Source organism: Parasteatoda tepidariorum, chromosome 2 (assembly GCF_982258835.1).
Source record: "Parasteatoda tepidariorum strain Cologne lab strain chromosome 2, Ptep-v5.0, whole genome shotgun sequence".
Lineage (NCBI taxonomy): Eukaryota > Metazoa > Arthropoda > Arachnida > Araneae > Theridiidae > Parasteatoda > Parasteatoda tepidariorum.
Genome location: NC_141756.1, coordinates 3130357 through 3143606, shown reverse-complemented (window position 1 = coordinate 3143606; position 13250 = coordinate 3130357). Strand labels below are relative to the sequence as shown.

At 31.9% G+C, this 13250-nt stretch overlaps 1 protein-coding gene across 3 annotated transcripts in view; it reads right to left on the bottom strand.

Annotated features, from left to right (window-relative positions):
* Positions 1-427, bottom strand: part of LOC139424922 (uncharacterized) — a 46743-nt gene extending 46316 nt beyond the window's left edge. For 2 of the 3 annotated variants that reach the window (XM_071177055.2, XM_071177056.2), the window contains exon 1: positions 144-417. The gene's annotated coding sequence lies outside the window, so the exon portion shown is untranslated. Of the gene's footprint in view, positions 1-143 lie in introns of all 3 variants that reach the window. The other variant, XM_087156769.1, reaches the window with a different exon arrangement.
* Between the last annotated feature and the right edge of the window lie 12823 nt (positions 428-13250).

The following is a 13250-nucleotide window of genomic DNA, read 5'->3' as shown; positions in this document are numbered from 1 at the left end:
AAAATAGTCTACAGTCTTAACTATCTTGTTAATATTGGAGCATAATTTTTTTTAAAAATATTATTAGTTTCATAAGATTTTTATAAACAATACTTATACATTTTTTTAACGAAGAAATAATAATTAAATATTAAGACACTTACTATATACTAATTCTTGTTTATTAAATTTTTTGATATAATTTAAAATTTTTGTTTGCAACAATTAATAGCTGAAACAAAAGTATAGTTTTTTTCAAATAACGCGTTGAACTTTTTAAACTTAGCGTTTTGATACCATTGAAACAATTGATTCTTGATAAGAGTTAAAGAACGAAAACTGATCAGATTTTCCGTTGCCTCGCGCAAGTTGTATATAATTCGAAACGTTATTTTGAGTGTAAGGATACAGTTAAAATCCAAATGCACGTTTTCAAATCTATGGAGTCCTCACATTTCTAGAGTCATTTTCACTGCCTGCTAAACACTAGCGGCAGTGAATTCAAGGGTCCAAATATACTACTACGCATCTGCGAATTAGTCAAATACAATAAGAATGGTTGCTTTCTCTGCACGGCCACAAGGTGTTTTGGAGTATCGCTGGCAGTGAGAACTGCATTCAAATTTTTTTTGCATTCCAACACGAATCTGATTCGCGATGGCAACGCTTGAATACGTCCTCTAGTGGGTAGTATACTGTCAGGCTTTTATTCAAATTTTCATTTAGTTCAATCAGAATCATTGGTAGAATAGGACGCATTTCTAAGAAGAAAATAAGAAGCAAAATTTCCTTAAAGAAAGGGCAGAAGAACTTGAAAAAAAAGGAAAAAAAACGACCCAGAACATTGGTAAATCATTTGGAAACAAAACACGCCCACCATTTGAAGAGCAATTTATCAATAATTTTTACCTTTCCATTATCAACAAACTTGCAACCGATAACTTCCGATTTCATGATAGTGTAGCGATTCCTTTCTGGAAAATCTTTTTTTAGATCAAATCCCCAAACTGTGCTTCTTCAGCCTACCCTGAGTGGCCGGAATTAAGGATTTTTATTTCATTCCAGAAAGTATCCCGCCAGCGATCAGTCGCACGAAGTTGTTAAGTTTCAATAAATTAATGTTGAGTTTTAGATTCGTCATCCTTGCTCTTTTCACATATTGGAGTCCTCACAAGAAGTATGTGATTAGAGGAAAATAATCTAAACATTTCAAAACCTCTAAATTGGTGACCCGGACTATGAAATAATAAAACTTCTGATCCAGAACAATGGATGACGCCGCCGTAGTCATCCCACCCTTCATCCGAGCTGACCCCACCCTTTGGATCTTTATGCTGGAATCGACGCTTCCGTTCGCAGCTTCTATAAGGATATCACAGAAGCAAAGACAAAATATAATTACATCGTCGCTCATTTGCTACCGGATACGGCGACGATCGTGCGAGACGTGATCATGCAACCGGATGTCACTGATCCCTACATGGACTTGAAATCCAAAATCATGGAAAGAATCTAAAGCAGAGGAGATCCAACGTCTACTGGTCGGTGAAAATCTCGGGGATAGAAAACTAACTGAGCTCTTGCGGGATGAAACGCAGAGGGGAGAATCACAAGATCGAAGACGAACTGTTTTTCGAAGTATTTATCAAAACGATGCCTCTCCCCGTCCAAACAATTATCGCTTCTATTTCCCCCTTGTCAACGGAGAAAGCTGCCGAAGTTGCTGACAGAATTCTAGCGATCTCGATTCCTCACTCCCCACTTCCCTCAGTCCATTCATCCAAGAGTTCAACAACCCTGCGGCATTCTCAACACCCCCCGTTCTCTGTCCTTCTTCATCGGGGGTGGATGAAATTTCTCTCTCCCAGCTGTACAAGGAAATAAAATCAGAAGGAGGTGAACTTTCTTCGAAGCAGGAGCAGGTTTCAGTTTCGAAATGTACTCGAAACTCTTCACGCGCTCAAGGCCTGATTATAGCCTAGGCCCAATAGGCATGGGCCTAGGGCCCACTATTTCTGAGGGGCCTCAAAAATTAGTAAAAACGCTAATTAAAGGTGGGCTAGCTATGTCTTGATTTAAGTACTAAATAAAAAATAATTCAGCTAATCAGTGACTTTTAGCGAAAATCACTGATTTCAATTGTTTGTGGTCACCAAACTGTTTTTTATTCTGACATAACATTGTATTGTTGTTTTATATTTTGCTTTAATTTATAGATACGTAAACTTTTTCTTAGAAAAATAATCTTCAATTGTCCGCTTTTAAAATTTCTTAAAATGTTTTTCTTGAATCATGCAGTTTAATGGATTCTTTTTCATTAATAGGACTACTCTTCAGTAATTTAATTTCAAAATATTTTGTAAGGGGCCCAGAAAATTTGGTGGGCCTTGGGCTTGAATTTGTCTTGATCGGTCCCTGCACGCGCTCGCTCCTCTTCCACTGCTTCTGGAAATAGTGCTACTAAGTTGTATTTTTACCATCGTAAATTCCAGGAAAACGAACATAAATGCGTACCCCCTTGTGATTTTTCAAAAAATCAAGTGGTCAAGGAATAGCGGCGAGTAATTCCTTGCCTTCCAATCAATCTCGCCGCATGTTTATTACGGATAAGAATTCGGGTCAATCATTTTTGATTGATTCCGACAGTGATGCATCTCTAATTATGGCAACCAAAAAAGAAAAACTATATCCTGTAATTCAATCGTTTCGTGCTGCTAATGGCACGTTAATAAACGTTTATGGACGTAAAAATGTAACACTTAATTTGGGTTTGAGGAGATCATTTTCATTTTCTTTTTATATTTGTGATGTGTCCTCTTCAATAATTGGAGCAGATTTTCTACGCAATTTCAATTTAGCTTCTGATCTCCAAAATAAAAAATTAAGTGATACTTAAACAAATTTAAGAGTGCATGCTAAATTATATAATTGTTCTATTTTTTCTGCGAAATCAGTTACTGAAAATAATATATATGGTAAACTATTATTAAAATATCCCAATATTACTAAACTTCCTGATCCTAGTAAACCAGTTAAACATAATACTGCACATTTTATTAACACAAAAGATCCTCCAATTGTAGCTAAACCGAGACAGATAGTGCCGGATCGTCTTAAAAGTTGCAAGCATGAATTTCAATGCATGATAGAATTAGGCCATATGAGACCATCCAAAAGCCAATATGCTTCACCCTTGCATATGGTATCCAAAAAAAGGCACGGTTCAATGGAGACCTGTCGGGGATTATCGTGCTTTTAACGCACAAACAATGAAACGCAGATATCCAATCCCTCATATAACTGATTTCACAGCTGAATTACATGGTAAACGGGTGTATAGCCATATTGATCTTGTCAAAGCGTTTCATCGAATTCCAATTAATCCTGCTGATGAGCACAAAATTGCTATCTGCACACCATTTGGCTTGTACGAAAGTTTACGAATGCAATACGGTCTAACCAATGCATCGTCAACTTTTCAACGCTTTCTTAATGAGGTCATTAGGGACTTACCATTCGTTTACGCATTTACTGATGATTTATTAATTGCATCGGATAATAAGACAGAACATTTGCATCATTTAGACTTATTATTTGCAAAATTAGATGAATATGGACTTTGCATAAATACTCAAAAATGTCAGTATGGTGTATCCACTCTTGAATTCTTAAGATTTAAACTGTCCAGTGCGGGTATCGAACCGCTACCTGATAGAGTAAAATGTATTCTTGATTTTACCCAACCACAAACATTAACCCAATTGCGTCGCTATTTAGGACTATTTAATTTCTAGCACAGATGTATTCCAAAAGCTGCTGATATTCCTGCAACCTTAATTACATTTTTAGAGGATCACAAAAACACATCCTCGTTCCAAAGCTACCGATACGGAGCATTTAAAATGGAATGACGATGCAAATAAATCATTCATATTGCTTTAAAACAAGCTTTGGCTAAAGCAACTCTTCTTAGACACTCTATTCCAGGTGTCCAATTACAAGAGTGGCACCAGACTCAGCCCGACAAGGGGTCAAGTCGACCCCGACAGGGGGGCTCAAACAAATAAATTCAAAATATTTAAATTAAAACGAATGTTATACTTTACATTTTTTTCTCACATCATTTTTTTCAAGTGTGTTTCTGAGAATCTAAAATCACTAATATTGATACCATAATGTGCAGATTCCTTTTAATGTAAATTTAAATCTAATTTTTTTTTTCTGTTATCGATGTATTTTGTAGTGTATGGTGCAATTTAAAAATACATTGTAAGAGTAAAAATTATTTCTGTAATAAAGAAAAATAATAGTAGCAGTAACCGAAATTTCAAAAAATTTCTACACTTCTCACTCTTATAACGCAAAAAGTATTCGTTAATAAAAATTTGAAATTTCATGCACTTTTAACAAAACATTTAAAAAACATTTTGATATAAAATGTTATTTTTATATGCATCGATTGGCTTTTGAATCATTTAAATGTTTTGCAAATAAAGTTAAACACATTTTTTGCATCCACGTATTCTATCTAAAGATATCATGCCCCGTTTTGAACGAACTTCGAAATGGTTATGCCCATAAAATTGAAAAATTCGAATTTCTTTTAATTGTTACATAGTATAATTTTACGGACAAATAAAAGGCTATTTTAATCAGGGGACTCGATGTAAATATATATTGTAAATAAATGCAAAGATACTTTTAAAATTTCTCCTTGCGATTCCTTTTTCTTTTCAAAGATGCTTTCAAAGTGAACATCTATGTCCGGCAAAATGCTAATTTCTCCATTTGAGAAAAAGAGTAAGTCCATCGGCTTAAAATACAAGATTCAAACAATATAGCTTAAATTTGTAATTATTTTTCAATTTACAAATTTTAAATTTGCCTCCGAGAAACGAATATTAACTACTTACATTTTTAAAAAAAATTGCCACACATGGCTGCTGTTTGTCTGCCTATGTTTTCGTTTCTCTGCAAAGCTGAAAGCACATTTTCTACCAAGATTTCCGTTTCGCCCTGCAAAAGCTTTTTACATATTGACATACGCCTGCAACGAATAACCTTTCACACATTTAATTGATTATTGTTTACCACATGTCAACGCGAAACATTCTTTCCTCTACGATTTAAATTTGCTTTTGATTTCATAGTTACGAATTTTAAGTCACAAAAAACGGACACTAAAAATTAGGAAGTTAGGGGACCAAATTTCGTAATATAAGAGTTTTTTATTTTTATTTCTCAGGACTTATTTGTATTTTGACATTTCAAATTGCAAATGGTGAAAACATTTTGCACCTTACATTTCTTAAGTTTCCGGACTTCCCTTAAATAAAGTAATAATAAATGTTTACTAAAAGTTTCATTTTGCATGAAATTATCTTTAGAGAAACGAATAGGAATTCATTGATCTGATTGGAATTGTATGCAAAATTTCTTCAATTCGTTTAAGAAAAATTGGGATATAGTGAAATACGCAAGAACTAAAGCTAACGTTAAAGGGTTCTAACTTTCAAGCGCGTTCCTGAAAAAACTATTAAAACAATATTTCTAGATTGAAACTATTATATTTTGGGGGACAGAAATCCGAATTCGTCGAAAAAAGGTATGTTTAATCGGATAACGTTTTTGTGTCTAATTTCCTAACTCAAAATATCGTTTGGACTAATTAATTTGTATATTTGATGTCACCCTCTCGAACCATTAAGAACGAGTCCTAGAACATGAATATCCGAACTTAAGATTAAAATTTATTCCGGTGGGTCCATTTACTTTTCTGCGCACTGTACATTCATTTGAAGTATATGTCAACATTGCTGATAATAACAAAATAATTTTTCTTTTTTCTATAGAAAGGTAATTTAGCTAATGGTTATCCATATATATATATGCTTTGATAATTTTAAGGATTATGATTGAAAGACGAAAATAAGGTGAAATGATGTTCACTTTCAATATTAATATCAGATGTAAATGAATAAAAACATCTTTCATTTTGTCCTCTTTTGTTAAATTCATAGTAATTGCATAGTAATAGCTTCGAAATAATAGCTCAATGATAATATCTCAATCTCGTCATATATCAAGAACGTTTTGCTTTTTGATTGAATCGAAAAAATTTTCATACAATTGCAAAAATTCGTTTTTCCAAAGATAATGCCATGCAAAAATATAGTTTTAAATAGTTATAACATATTTAATATTTTTTATATTTATATTTATAATATGCGTTGGAGAAATTCTGAATCTCGATTTTCGAAATCCCCGTGTAGTAAATGGCGACTGATGCACGTTAAATCTGTCGAGTCGCAAAGTCCTCCATGTTCCCATAACAAATCAATACCTCTGGGGGTACTTATCCAGGAGTTTCCTTGTCTTCTGGATTGGTTCAAAATTACAAAGCTACGGAGTTGAACATTAGTAGTTGTAAACCCGAAAATTGGGTCGGTTGTTCAACGACGGATGAAATAAAATAAAATAGCAAGATATAAAAATTTTTATATAATTTTATGGAAAGTAATTTTAAATTGAGAAATGCAAAATTTGAATGAAATCGGTTGAATAATTCGAGATAAATAAAATTTTAAGCAAACTGACTTTTTTAAAACTTGATAACTCAGAAACTAATTGATCGATTGCTCTGAAAGTTTGTATTTTGAAATTAAAAGGATGTAAAAGTATGTAGAACATACAATTCAATGTATTTTACTATTATTTAATAAATTAATAAAAAATAACAAATAATTATTTAAAATTATTTTTGCTTTAGGATTTGGGTAGAAAATGTTTTTCGTAATTTTATGCAAACATTTTTTAACACACTCAAAAAATTCTCAAAATAATGGGCTATAATCAAAGAGTGAAGTTAAAATTAAAGGATCCAAACTTTCCAACTGTCTCTTTTCCATAACTTCAGACCATATCTTCCAGATTGCGGCTGTTTCCGCATTTTGAAAATTAAAAACCCAAAACTACAGACAAACTTGTATGTTTATTCAGAACAGAATGCGCTTTTCTGTTCATTTTCGTAACTTAAAATATGGTATTGACACTTTGTACGTGAAAATATGATTAAATCAAAAGTAATCAAGGTGTTCCCTTTTTCCATTTCATGCACTGTACATAAAATAAGTCAATGAGAATCTATTATGCTGATTATTATATATTTTAAGATATTGAATACGAACAATTTAATTGTCTTTCTGAATCAATCAACAATCTTTTTGCTACTAAGAAAATGACAAAAAAAAATAATAAATTTAAAAAAAATTTGTTAAGGTTTTTCTTTTTTTCCGACTGCATGTTTATTGCGTTGATTAAAACATAAACCTTGAATCCGAATAAGTAAATGATTTTCCTCATTTAAAAGTATTAAAAAAAGGAAGACGAAAATATTAAAAAAAATTTTATTTTATTCTTATACTTTAATTCGCTTGAAAGTTTCAAAAAGCAATTCTGTGATCCCATAAACCAGTGGTCGGCAAAGTGCGGCTCCAGAGCCGCATGTGGCTCTTTGGCTCCTGAAGTGCGGCTCTGGCACAAATATCCACGGAAGGGGCAATAATATTTTCATTTAAAAAAAAAACTTGGTAAGAAAAAAATCACATCTTATTTTGATAAATTAAAATTCTTCTATAAATCGAGAACATGTATAATTTTTGTTAAAAGATCGATAGGTAATTAAAATTTTATATTGTTGTGAAAATAAGTAACGGACATCGAGTTTAATTTTATTAGTTTTTGTAAACGTAAACACAAATCATGTACCAACTACCGGCTGAAATTTTTCGTATGTTTTCGGTGTACTCCGGTGTGATTCAAAGGTACCACAAGCATGCGCGCGCATATTTTTTCTAAAGTTAAAGTAGTGGGGGTACATATTGGCATCACAGACAAGCAGTTGCAGTGTGAACAGTTTTGTCTTATCTACCGTTGTCCTGTCTTATTAAAAAGTTTTTGATTTTGAAAGGGACACATTGATTCACTTTCCAAGCCTGCTGCAGCATCGCCAAGAAAATAATTCCTCTATTGATAAACACCATTTTAAAACAATAATTTTAAATATGAGGGAAGCATTTCTCAGCAGGTTTCAGGAATTTAAAAACAGCAGAGTAACTTTAGCATTTGTCAAAAATCCTCTTAATGCTGCGATAACCGAGTTGAAATTTTCTCCTTTTGAAATTGACATTGGTAGCTCTGAAATACAATTGCTGGATTTAAAAAACAAGGAGATATAACCCTCTAAATTCGAACGTCTTTGCGTTGAATTGGAAATATTGGAGAAGAAAAAATTTGATCTTAGTTCACAACACAAGTGGTCTGCTTTGAATGACCTGGAGAAGGAAGACAATGATCATTTTCAACGCTTGGAATAGTATTCCTGACTCTTACGATCAGGTGAAAAAGCTCGCGTTTGCTGTTCTTTCCCTTTTTGATTCTACATAGGTATATATGCGAACAATCTTTTTCAAGCATGAACATTATCAAGAGTGAACTAAGAAGTCGTCTTATTGATGAGAACTTGGAATCATGCCTAAAATAAAAACAAGAACATACAAACCTGACTTACTCAAACTTTCCAAGGAGATGCAAGCGCATTGCTCGCATTAATAAATGTTTATTAAGTATGAAATTTAGTTTTATTTAGTGCAATGAAAGTTTACTAAACAAGCAAATTTGGCTCCCAATTTTTTTTTAAATTGTTGTAATGTTCATATTTGGCTCTTTGTCTAATAAGTTTGCCGACCACTGCCATAAACCATTGATAAACACATTGCATAAAAAAGAATTCGTAAAGAAGAGGACCTGCGTTTCTTTCCATCCCTCTGGCTTTTGTCAGTTATTCCCCCAGCAAAGAGGTATCCCCTTTCTCCAGAAGAAAGGATAGCAGTTTGAAAGATTAAGTTTCCAAGAAAATGAAGATGTGTCTGAGGGAAAGGATTTCACAACGAAAAGTCGTCATTTTCACCCATGTCTAATCGCATCCGGTCTCTAGTTTAACAATGTATGGGTAAAGTTATGAGTAGTGCAGTGAAACTACAATTCACTGTCAGTACCATGGGTATAGAGATCTGGAGAAAATTACCGTCTGCTTCACAGAACTATGTCTAATTTGAGGAAGAAGCGTCACGAAATAGATAACCTGTGCAGAGGATCAAAATCGTGATGGTATGATCATCCCCAATAATGTTTCCAAGATCATCACCAATAGCATATTGTGCAACTCTAATGCAAAGTACCTGCCTACCTAAAAATTCTTGCAGAAAATTGAGTTATTTGCTATTCTAGATCGTCAATACGCCATCTCGCTGTAATTCTAGACTTTAGCATAACGAATAAAGCTTATTCTTGGAAGGTTTTTTTTAATCACGCTTGATAAAAATCCCTGTTGCTCAAGACAGACATTATATCATATGTGCTCAAAAATACAATAACTGTTATCCAATATCTAAAAAACTTCTGCATTTACACAAAACAATGAAATATAGTTTAATAATAATAATAACGCAGCTTCTTATTTTTCATGAAATACATGCGAAAAAGGCAAGTCTACATAAATAAAGCAGAATGTTTATAGATATGCACAGTGAGCCACAAGAAAAAAAAAACCGACCACCTAGAATAACTTTTAATATAATGATCCGACCTTTACGTTTTAGGACTCAATCTTAATAAACTTCAAATATGCTAATTATTTAGCGCAGCGCAGACGATATTTCGCGTTACGAAATCAGGCACAAAAGCATACTTTCTCTGACTAAACACACCTTTATTTTAACAGATTCGAAATTCTGCCCCCCCTCTCCTAAAATATAGGTGGTAGCGGCTATCTGGAAAATATGGTCTTAATAGTTTGGTCAGGATTGCGATCCAAAGTTTGAACCCGTAATGTTAATTTAATTTTTAATGTATTTCGCCATATTTCGAGAACTTTTTAAGCGAATTAAAAACTTTTTACAATTAATTATAAAATTCGTTTATTCAAATATAACTCCATACAAAAGATAAATTTTAGTAAATATTTATTACTTGCATTGTAAGGTATACAGCCTGGCACCAAAATGTGATGGAATAATGGCAAAAACCTGTGAAGAAAACATGCATTTAATGGGGATGACCCCCCATAATGCCTATGAAATTTTTAATAAATCTTCATAATTTAATTAAATAAAAACAAAATTTGTGGAAAACTCCTTTAAGTCTTTAGCTTTCGTTTTTTTTTTAAGGTACAAAAACAACTTAGAAAATTGCTTGAAACTTTTTGCATGCATGCGTAAATGAACGGCTTTAAATAATCATATCTTGCTCAGTTTTTCTCATTTTAAAATAATAATTTTCCAATTTATTTTTATTTGCTTTAAAATTTTTGTTTAATTTTCTTTTTTTATATTCTTAGAGTTATGGCACAAAAACTTAAGACAAAAAAATTAGATTTTTTCTTTTCATAAAAAAATCCATATTTTCATAAATATTTTAGCGAAGTTTACAGCGAATTACTAAAATAATCGATACATGGTTATTGCTTGATTTTCTGGTATAGGGTGTTCAGAAAAATGTTTTTTCGATATTCATTTTCGGTCCCTTAAGCCTTTGAAAGCTTGAAACCTTATTGCTGAGTTTCAAAATCACATTAACTAAACATCTCTGAAGTTTCAAAATGATTTTCTAGGTATTTCTTGAAAAATTAAAAAGAAAATATCAAAAACTGAAAGCATCTTTATTGTAGGGTAGTGATATAGAGAGATAGATTTCCTCATTCCTAAAAAGGAATCCCATTTTTATTGAAGATAGGGATTTTCCAGAAAAAAGTGAAAATAAAACCCTTTTTACTTTACTTAGTGGTAGTTATTTTTTTTTTTATTAGAATTCGCTGAAATCGCAAAATTTAAATGGCGTACAAAATATTTGAAGTTGGTATAGATAGACAAGCAAAAGTCATATAGAAAAAATAAAAATTTTCATGTTTGATATTTTGAAAACTCATTTTAAGAATACCGACTTGGTACTGTATTGTTGCCCAGTATTTAAAATAATATATAAAGTATATAGTATTAATAATAGTAATAATATATAGTATTTAAATAAACTGTACCCTGGTAGAATGCTTACAGATGCCGTTGAGAGTACAGAGACGCACCAGTTTCTCCTTTCGTCAAGGATAGGCAATATATTTAATGAACATTGTCGAACCAACTGCAAATTTTATATTGTTTTTCTATATTAAAAATATTTGCTTATTTTTCTATGAAATACGTAACATAATATAAAATATAAATGAAAAATTTTAAATGCATTTTAATTTTTATTTAAATTTTGAATATAAACTATTTTTTTTAAATTTAACTTTACTTAATAAGCAAAAAGAGAAAATGAAACTTTAATTTGCATAGCTCGATAACCGACTTTTTTTCTTCAGATGTCTTATAATTTGATAATTCATTTTAAAAATGATATCATTATAAGCTTAAATGGTTCATAAGCAATAAACAATATATTTAAGGTTATTCATTGGATAAACTTTTTTTGCTATATCACGTGAAATATTTAAACGAATAGTGAAATTTTTGCACAGAATAAATATCGTGAGAAATAATGATTAGTTTATCAATATTGAAATTATTTTAATATTACTATTATTTTATTAACTATTATTATTATCATACACTTGAAAAAGTAACTTTTAATAACTAGTTACAATTTTTTATTATTTCATTTAATAACTGTCTAAAAATTTTAAATTGAAAATTATAAAAATTTTACATCATTAACATGTTGGAAATGCAATCACCAAAAACAGAACTTTCCTAACGCATGCGCTATAAGAATCGCTTAGTCAGCAACCGCTTATAAATAATAATGATTCCTTTTCTGAATTGGTAAATAAAAAGACTGTTAGATTACCGAAGATAGAATTGCCCAAGTATGATGGTTCAATTAAAGGATGGATTGGGCTTTGGAGTTTGTTTAAAAAAATTAATGATGACCCAGATTTATCGGCAGAAGACAAATTTGTTTATTTAATTCAGAGCACTGCAGAAGAATCACGTGCTCGTGACCTTGTGGAGAGTTTCTCCCCTACCGCTTCGAATTATCCTCTTGCAATCGAATGCTTAAAAGCGCGTTTTGGGAAAGATGAACTTCTCATTGAAGTAAGAGAACTGCTGAGTTTAGTTTTAAATCATAATAAATGCAATTTGGTTAAACTTTATGATAACATCGAAGCGTACTTAAGAGCCTTAGGTACGTTAGGAGTTACTTCGGACATATATGCAGCAATGTTGTACCCACTGGTAGAAAGCTGTTTGTCAGATGACATTTTGAAAACATGGCAGCGCCATATTAGTTCTCTTTTTGTAAAAAATAGGGAAGAGGGGAAAGTAAATAAATTAACTCTTCTCTTGGAATTTTTGAAATCAGAAGTAGAAGGAGAACAAGGATTAGCCATTGCTAAAAATACATTTGATCATGAAAGAGAAACACATAAGAAATATTATAAGCGTAATTTTAATGAAAACAAATATGATATTCCTACTGCTTAAGGACTGTTAAATACAAATGATAATTTTGAAAGAAAGTGTATTTTTTGTGCTAAAAAACATTATTCTTCAGATTGCAATGAAGCAAAAAATAAGAGTTTGGATGAAAGACGAGAGCTAGTTAGGAAATCTGGTTGCTGTTTCAAATGTTTAAAAAAGGGTCATGTTTCTAAGGAGTGTTATTGTAAAATAAAGTGTTTTTGTTGCTGTAAATTTCACTGTACAATAATGTGTCCAAATTTTTCCAATGAATCCAAAATAGCAGATACCTCTAAACCTGGTGAATATTCGAAAGATCAAATACTAACAATTCAGTCGAATAAAAATAGTGTATTGTTACAAACTTTACAGGTATATCTTAGAGCTAAAAATACTAAACACCTTATACGGGCCCTGATTAATACAGGTAGCCAGCATTCCTATATTAGTGCAAAGACTGTAAAATTGATGAACTATGAGAGTTTAGGAGAACTTCCGATAATACATAGCTTATTTGTTGGCCTTAAATCTCCGCAGCAAACGCATCGCTGTTTTAGAGTATGTTTAACAAGTTTGGATGAAGCTCACAATTGTAATTTCGAAGTATTAGAACAAGAAAAGATATGCGCTGACATAAGGAAAGTTCCTCATGGACCATGGATGAAAGAACTTCGGAAAATAGGAATAAATTTAACTGATTTGGATTATCGTTCCTCTTGCGCAGTCGATTCTGAGATTCAGCTACTGATAGGAGTA